General features: G+C 41.1%; 1 protein-coding gene across 5 annotated transcripts in view; it reads right to left on the bottom strand.

The window, feature by feature from the left end:
- Positions 1-9,359, bottom strand: part of Wipf1 (WAS/WASL interacting protein family member 1) — a 133,472-nt gene that overhangs the window by 46,024 nt on the left and 78,089 nt on the right. Inside the window, exon 1 of one of the 5 annotated variants that reach the window (XM_029557265.1) lies at positions 8,953-8,973. The exons of the other annotated variants lie outside the window; for them this stretch is intronic. The gene's annotated coding sequence lies outside the window, so the exon portion shown is untranslated. Of the gene's footprint in view, positions 1-8,952; positions 8,974-9,359 lie in introns of those variants that run through there. 5 annotated transcript variants of the gene reach the window in all.

The raw sequence follows: 9,359 nt of genomic DNA on the forward strand, positions 1-9,359 counted from the left end.
ATTCAGTTTTATGTCTTATAGGGTTTATACTGAGTTCAGTATTGTATAACAGTAGTAATTCAACTGTGAACCTAAAAATTTACTGCCACTTTTGAAAGAGATGTATCCTTGCTCTGGAGTGTGTTACTAAATACATTAAAGCTGTAATGAAAAAAAAAATTAAAAAGAATGAAATGCATTTAATACATAGAATCTACCAAACATCCTAGCCTAGCAACTCAATCTACTGCCATACATCCATTGTTTCTGCTCATGATTTTATGGCTGACCAGAAACTGGTTTACTGCCCTTGTCCAGTATTGAGAGGGAGGCTTGTACCCTGGAAAAGACCAGAATTCCATGCACAAGTGCTACTACTGCATATTGCTTTTGTACCATCACAAAGTTGAAAGCCTGTAAGTTGAACTGTTATAAGTCTGGGAAATGTGAATGTTCCATCAGTGAAAGAAACATGAACATTGTCAGAACAAAAACAGAATCAATGTGTCAATACTAACAATAACAACATGTAAATAAAGCTGAAAAGATAAGGAAAGTTGGTATGCATGATCACCTGATAGTAACAACCACACACCAGTTGGCCAGAACCATAAGCTTGCACAGAGGCCACCACAACGTTAAAGTACTTCTCCAGGGACATCTGCCTAGCCACAGTCAACCTTGACTAAGCAGTTCTCATTATCAGTCATTGTGGCCAAAGAGAATTGTTTTCAAAATATCTGATGTCAATCCTCACTATTGCCTTTAAAATCTTCCCCTTACCTCAGTCCCTTTATACACCCACAGTTTACTCAGGTAGTTCATTGCCACTACAGTGTACTGCCATTCCCAAACAAATATCAGTATTCTTTGGAGACTGCCTTTTCTTTTGAAAGATTGACAAGATTTTTATCAAGAGCTTTCCACCCCTTTTAGAAAATCATGTGCCCAAGTATATGGGTGCTCATGGTCTTTAAGTCTCTAACTAGAATTAATCTGCAGGCTCACTGCTGTATTCCGTGATTCCTTACACAGGTGCAGACTTCTGATCACTCTTTTCTGTTTTCTTTTTAAAACTAGTTCATTTTATCTTTCATTTTATTTGTTATGAGTGTATTGCCTGCACACATGTAAGCGAACCCATGTCATGGCAGAGGTCGGAAGAGGGCGTTGGATCCCCTGGAACTGGAGTTGCTGTGGCTAGTTGTTGGCCACCATGTGGTTTCTGGGAACCTGGGTCCTCTGGGAGAGTGCAAGTGCTCTTAACTTCTGAGTCATCTCTCCAGCCCCTTTGTTCTGTTTTCTAAGGAGCTGAACCTGATCACTTATAAAATGGTTACTTTTACAAAACCTGCTTTCCTTTTCTCTTTTAAATTAATATTACACTAAATTTTTTTTGAAAATTGGAATTTATGTATGAGGTCAGACTATTTCATTTATGAGATTCATTGAAGACTGTGAGGGAGGCTTTAGGAAATATTGTTAACAGTGGGTACTAGGTCAGGCAAGCATGGTAGTCACTGCCTCTGGTGGTGCTGGGACACTGGGATATCCCCAAGCTCAGTTTGGTGGCTCTATTCTCCCGTGGAAGTAAAGGCAGCTGGGGACCATCACAGCTGTTCACCTTCTGGGCAGGATCTCACACTCTGTTCCCTGTGTGTCATACAGTCCCACGTGCTTCTTTCCTCTGTTTCTGAGCACAATCTGCTTTGCTCAGTGACTTGCCAAAACAGAATTTGTTCTATCCAGATGACCCCAGATTCCCTCCAAGAACCTCCCCTCCCCTCTGGCTGCTCTGGATTCTCCAAATGACTGACTAGGAAAACAGGCTTGAAAAAACCAGGTTGTTTGCAGTGGGGCCAATATCATCTCAGGCTATAGGAAAGACCCATGAAGGTGTTCCCTGCTTCCAAATGTGCATTCAAGGGTCGGAAAAGGTGCCAGCAAGGTGGTCAGCTCTGCCATTTTGTGTGGGTTTTTATCCTCCTTTTCCCCACTACTGATCAAATAAATGACTCCTTCGCCTGCAACACAGAAGCTGCATATTCCAAGTTTTGGACCATTTCATCTGTTTCAGATTCATTCCAACAGAATGATCCGTTGATGGCTCATGTCCAAAGAAGCTAGCTCCATGACTACATTTAAATATTGACTGCTTGGAAGATGACAAACTACCAAGAGGCAGAAAAGCCATATGGTTTACGTTTTGTAGGCTACCTTCAGGAAGATAAATGAACAATGTAAGAAAAAAATCCAAATGGTCTCTCCTTGTCACATCCCTACAAACACTAAATAAACAAACTAAAATGAAACAACAAACAACTCAGCCTGGACCTACTCTTGGCTTCTTGGCTTCTGAGTGGCACTTAGGTCCTGGCAAGGCACATAACAGTTGTCTGGGTGCTATGGCCAATGCCAGTGTGGCAGAATAACTTAACATCACCTCTACCTCGATCCCTGGGACTCACAAGTTTCTCTCTCTCTCTCTCTCTCTCTCTCTCTCTCTCTCTCTCTCTCAGCTCAAACCCAGGGCCCAGGATCATGCATGCTCTACCATAGAGTCTCACTCCTATCTCTGTATTTAAGATGGAATCATACTGAAGAGCGTGGGGGGGCGGGGGGGGCTCTGTGTGTGGTGTGGGTGTGTGTCCTTTTTCTCATTTCCCAGTATTATTTTTGTTTTTTAAATTTTTATTTATTATTTTTATTTCAAGTGTATAAGTATATTGCTTGTGTGTATGTAAGTGTACTTGTGTTGTGCAATGCCCACAAATGTCAGAGATAGCATCAAATTTCCCTGGAACTGGGGTTACAGATGGTTGTTAGCTGCCATGTGTGTGTTGGGAATTGAACCTGGGTCCTCTGCAAGAGTAGTTAGTGCTCTTAACCACTGAGCCATCTCTCCAGTCCAGTATTATTTTCATAACACAATTTTAATAGCTAAATATTTCATTTTTTATTATTGCTTATTACCTATGTAAATATGTTTTCATTTTCAGACATTAAGTTATACCTGAATTCATCACTAAAAATTCTGCAAATTCTGGGGAAATGAGTGAGGAAAGTGCTTGTCATGCAAGTGTGAGGACCTGAGTTTGAATCCCCCAAACCCATGTAAAGCCAGGTATGGTAATGTGAGTCTGCAATCCCAGTGTTCCTATGGCAAGATGGGAGGTGGAGATGGAAGAGTTCCCAGAAGTTCCCCGGCCCCTAGTCTGGTGTATGAAGTGACAATCAACAGAAAAGCTGCCTCAACCAATGGAGAAAAAGGAGAGGACCATCACCCGAGGTTGTCCTCTGGACCGCCACATATGAGCCATGGTACACAAATGTCCACACTCACACACACAAACATGTACATGGACACACACCATACATACACACATACACATGCACAAATCTAAAATGATTTATACTTGTATACTTGTATCTGTTTCTAATCTAGCACCAATTTCATTATTACCTCACCAGAATACATTTATTACACTACAATAACTAGAATAGAAAATATTGACAGTTTGGATTTTTTTTTTGAATGGTCTTGGTACCATGTTAAGCTGTTTTAGCTAGCATGCTCCCACTAGTACCCAGCACATTTCTTTTCAATATGTACTCGTATCACTCTTCAAAATCTTTCCTGATTTAATAGAAGAAAAATTGTACATGTGGGATATATTCATTTGTACTTCTGTTTATTAGTGAGATTGGCTGTCTTCCCTCTTACTATTACAGCTTTCTCTATTAAATCTTATCCAGTTTTTTTTTAAATTACAGGGTTAGTCTTTTCTTTATTTCCTCCTATTTAAACCAAAATATTACCTAAAGCACCATGATTTTTTTTTTTTCTTTTCAGTGGTAGGAATCAAACCCAGGGCCTCACACAGGTTAGGTAAGTACTCTCACAGCGAGCTATACCCCACCCACTGTCCATCCCATGACTTTTCAAAAACAAAATAAGATGTTTATCCATTGGGGCCTGGGTGAGCATGGCCATTTCTGGGAGTTTACAAAGCAGACCACCTTTATTTTGCAGTTGTGGCTAAATCTGCATAGTCTCCGAGTCTCTGGGAGAAGGGTAGAGAACTTCTAGGTACATCTCACCGCAGTGTTTCCTGTCTCAGAGACAAAGGCAGGAATGCCTGGGCTTATGTTACACACGTGCAGACAGGAAACAAGTATTATGACCCTGAGTCACCTTATTCTGTCTTTCACAAGACCAGAGTTCCCAGGAACTAAGGAGTAATTTAGGCTGACCTAAGCAATCTAAGCTTCCTTTATCTTTGCTGGCTTTATCAGACCTTATGAAACTGTTTAGGAAAAGTAAAATTGGTTTTGAGATATACATATATATTTTAAGACTTCAAACCTGGCAATCAAAACCTCTTTCTGAGCATAGGTCGTTCAAGACAGTTCTAGGGATCTGCATGGTGACCGACTGGGCTGGAATGACTGCCTGTGGGCCTCCTTTTCTACCTGGTTCTTCCCAAGCCATGCCCAGAGATGGGATGTTCCTCACTTTCTACAATTTTCGCTATTTGACTAGAAGATATTCCAACTGTCTCAATTAGGAGAGCAGATGCTTTGAGATAAAGTGCTTGGCACACACTAAACACTCAGCAACATTAGCCATCATCAGTTATCATATTATTAAGTGAAATAAGCTTCTCAATTACTGCTACTGGGTAAAAGAGGAAACAGGCTGGGGAGAGAGACAAGGGTAAGGGAAATAAATACAGCACGGTGGAAGAATGAAGAATTTGCTTTATTTGATATTTGAAAAATGTTAAGCACTGGTTATTGCACTCTATTTATACCACTTATCTACACCTAGGTCCTAAATATTCTTATCCCCACTTCAGAAAACTGGCACTGATCCATTCAATTTGTGACAGCTCCATTCTCATTCACTAGTGCAAAAGAATGCTGGACAAGCCTCCTGGAAATAGTCCCTTTCTTTCTTTTCTTTCTTTCTTTCTTTCTTTCTTTCTTTCTTTCTTTCTTTCTTTCTTTTTCTTTCTTTCTTTCTCTCTCTCTCTTTCTCTTTCTTTCCTTTCTTTCTTTTGAAATAGGGTGTTCCTGTAGCCCCAGATGGCCTAAAGCCTTTCTTTCTTTCTTTCTTTCTTTCTTTCTTTCTTTCTTTCTTTCTTTCCTTTCTTTCTTTCTCTTTCTTTCTTTAACTTTCTTTCTTTTTCTTCCTTCCTTCCTTCCTTCCCTTCTTTCTCTCTCTCTCTTTCTCTCTTCCTCTCTTTCTCTCTTTCTTTTTGGTCTTTTCGAGACAGGGTCTCCCTGTATCCCTGTAGCCCCAGCTAGCCTGGAACTCACTGTGTAGACCAGGCTGGCATTGAACTCACGGAGATCCTCCTGCCTCTGCCTCCCAAGTGCTGGGATTAAAGGCATGTGCCACTGTGCCCAGTTCATGGACAGTCTCTTACCAATTGAGATGAACTAGAAGCTGGTGGCTTGGTTTCATATACATTTGCCTTCTTTTTATGAAGAGGGCTATTGCCAACCAATAGGGAAGTTAAGGTTTCAGAAGAAAGAGTGGCATTTGTTCCCAAATCCTTCACTGCAAAGAACAGTATCTCTCTTCAGTCCACTAGGAAAATGACTAATGGTGCTTCAGGGTAGTCACATCTGATCTGAGAATGGAAAACTAAGCTTGTTTTCCTGCTGCTTTAGTCTAGAAGCTGAAAGGTAAACACCGAGAATAGCAATAGTCTATGAATGTTTCCAGAGGTAGCACATAACGAACAAAGGGAGAATAGGCCTTAAGAAAAGGTCTGGTCTCTCTGAGTGGGAAGACAAAGCTATAATCTTACCACGATTCCTACCATTATGCCCAAGCTCAGCCACTGCCAGATAATGGCACACTGATGTGAAAGGCACCAGTGCCAAGAGCTGAACAAGGCTCCAGCAAAATCTGATACCTTACAGAAAACAGTGCAGCCAACTCTCACTGGCAGGGCATTGATGGAAAACCTGTGTGAAGATCAATGTGAAGTGTTACTCTGCATATAGAACTTTCTACTAATCCAAGTTTATTCTTCACAAATGCCAATGCTTTTTCCTCTCCTCCTCCTCCTTCTCCTCCCCTTCCTCCTCTTCTTCCTCCTCTCTCTCTCTCTCTCTCTCTCTCTCTCTCTCTCTCTCTCTCTCTCATGTGCTAGGATTACAGCTGTGCATCACCATACCCTGCTTGATTTTTTTTTCCAGTACTGGGGGTCATCCCAGGAGCCTGATGTGCTAGGTAAGCACTCTGTCCCTGGCCACAGCCCCAGTCTGGATGCACATTCCTAAAACTCTGCACTGGCATCACCTACTCACTTCTGCTCAACCTCTGAAGGCACACATGGTGAGGTAAAGCTTTCTTCAATTGCTTCCTCTGTCCCAAGATCTTGAAAATGTCAATGACTATTTCTCAGAAATGCTGAGAGATAAGGATGAGAGTACTTCAGAAATAGTTACAGCATAAACAAGTAGAAGTTCAAGCATTGGAGAATACAGGCATTTCCAACTCTAGATCAATTAAAGACCCCTACTTATGACATGTCTTAAAACACAGGCTTTAAAGTCTTAAAATTATGGCTGGAGAGACAGCTCAGCAGTTAAGAGCACTGGCTGCTCTTACAGAGAGCCCAGGTTCAGTTCCCAGCACCCACAGGGTGGCTAACAACTCTTGGTAACTCCAGTTCCAGGGCATCTGATGCCCTCTTCTGACCTCTGTGGGCATTGCATGACATGGGTACACTTAAATACATGCAGGCAACACACTTATACACATAAAATAAAAATAAATTAAAATTTTTTGAGGAAAGAATAATTTTAAAAAAAAAGAAAGAAGGGGCTGAAGAGATGGCTCAGTGGTTAAGAGCACTGACTGCTCTTACAGAAGACCTGGATTTGATTCCCAGCACTTACATGACAGTTAATAACCGTCCTATAACTCCAGTTCCAGGGAATCTGGTGCCCTCTTTTGACCTCTGCGGGCATTGTACGACATGGGTGCACCTACTTACATGCAAGCAAAACACTCATGCATATAAAATAAATTTTAAAATATTTTTAAAAAATAAAAAAAGAAAGAAAAGATGACCAACCCAGTACTGATTTTCTAGTGAGGACAATTCCTTCAACTCTTCCATCTAATAAGCAATCTAATAAGAACTGAATCAATTTTTAGTGCACAAATCTGAGAATATATCAACCACTACCAACATGTGCTGATAGAGTTTAAGCCTCTAGTTCTGCTTTCTTTAGTGTAAGTATGAAAGTACTGAAAGTTCTAGTCTTTTTTATTTGGTCTTTTTGAGTCAGGGTCTCCCTGTAGCCCAGCTGGCCTGGAACTCGCTATGTGGACCAGGCTGGCCTCAAATGCACAGAGATCTGTCTGCTTCTGCCTCCCGAGTGCTGGGATTAAAAGTGTGCACCACCACACCTGGCTAGAATTTATTCTTTTTAAAAAATACTTATTTGTTTTTATTTCATGTGTATGTGGTATTGCCTGCATGAATGTGAGTGCACCTATGTCGTGCAGTGCCCATGGAGGTCAGAAGGATGCATCAGATCCCCTAGAACTGGAGTTATGAATGGCTGTTAGCTGTCATGGGGGTGCCGGGAATTGAACCTGGGTCCTCTACAAGAGCAGCAAGTGCTCTTAACTGCTGAGCCATCTCTTCAGGCCCTAAAATCTATTCTTGAGTTACTGTAAAACATTAATATCTTAGTCGGACATGGTGGCACACGCCTTTAATCCCAGCACTTGGGAGGCAGAGGCAGGTGGATCTCTGTGAGTTCAAGGACAACCTCATTTACATAGTGAGTTCCAGGACAGCTGGGGCTACAGGGAGACCCTGTCTCAAAAAGACCAAAAAAAAAAAAAAAATACTATCTTTAAATTTTTTTTTTAATCTTTATGTGTATGTGTGTATTGCCTCCATGTAGGTAAGTGCACCCATGTCGTGCAATGCCCGTGGAGGTCAGAAGAGGCTGTCGATCCCCTGGGACTGGAATTATGGACAGTTTTAGCTGCCTTATGGGTGCTGGGACTTGAACCCGGGTCTTCTGCAAGAACAACCAGTGTTCTTAACCGCTGAGCCATGTCTCCAGCCCAAACATTATTATCTTTATGGCAAAAGCAACTTATAAACTTAGCGGAAAAGGTGTATTTATAAAACATGTTAGTAAAAGCACTGCTTATGCTGGTACGGCAACATTTAAAAGTATTAAGGTCACTCACTGCTAAAAATATTTAAAGCATAATAAAAGGAAGGCTAAGAATTGCTTTACTCAATTTTGATATTTATTTTTGTTATTTTATTTTTAATTTTTTTGAGATAGGATTTTACTCTGTAGGTCGGGCTAGCTGGGCATTCACTTATATGTAGTTCAGGCTGGTCTCAACTCACAGCAATCCTTCTGCCTCAGCCTCCTGAATGCTTGGATGGATTACAGGCATGAGCCACCATGCCCACTTTCCGCTTTCTAAAGTTTACCAGGACCAGAGAACCTGGAAGTATCAAAAATTAAGTAGAATTCCATACTCAAAAGAGTTGCATGGAATTCTCAGGAGAAATCAGGCAAAGACCATACAAGGACATGACTCTAGCTGATCCTATGAGCATCATTCTAATAGGGCCAATGCCTCAGAGCAGTAAGGTACAGCTTCCAGTGAGGTTGGCTATCCCATTTGCAAAAATTAGTGGAGAAGAAATCATTTCATGAACTCATCCCCAAACATGAAACACACAGTATAGTGCCTCTGCCATCCCTCAATTACCACTGTGAGGGGCTGGCAGGAATATCTCAGAACAAAGCTGTTTCAAAGTAATGACTTAGGAGGAAGTGGTGTGCTGATACCATGAAAAATAAAGCCCTCAAACACAAAGATAGTTCAAAAAGCATCTGTGTATGGCTCAGAGGAAATAAACAGCTCAGCTAGTTTTAACTCAAAATAAACCCAAGAGACCAGTTTACCTTGGCCATGGCCGCACACATGCAGGAAAACTGAAGGTTGAGCTCAGGCAGTGATCTTGTTCTTGCCAAAAGTGATGAAAGGGTAAGGCTGTCTACCCTGGGGTCAGGATGGAATGAAGGAGATACATCCACCTAATGTGACTTTAGAAACAGAAACACATATGTCTGAGACTATTTCACACTTTTGTCCAGGAGACAGGTGGGAAGGCAAGTCTGACGTCCTTTCCTGATCAGAGCCTACAGCACATGGTCTCTTGCTGAGGGCTCTCCACACTATCTTTTTTAGAAGTGGGCAGTTCTATCCATTAGTTCAAGACAATCTGCTTTAAAACAACTGTGTTGATTTATTATTATTATTATTATTATTATTATTATTATTATTATTATTATTAATTATTTTGCTTTGT

This window comes from Nannospalax galili, unplaced genomic scaffold (genome assembly GCF_000622305.1).
Source record: "Nannospalax galili isolate Female #2095 unplaced genomic scaffold, S.galili_v1.0 scaffold346, whole genome shotgun sequence".
Lineage (NCBI taxonomy): Eukaryota > Metazoa > Chordata > Mammalia > Rodentia > Spalacidae > Nannospalax > Nannospalax galili.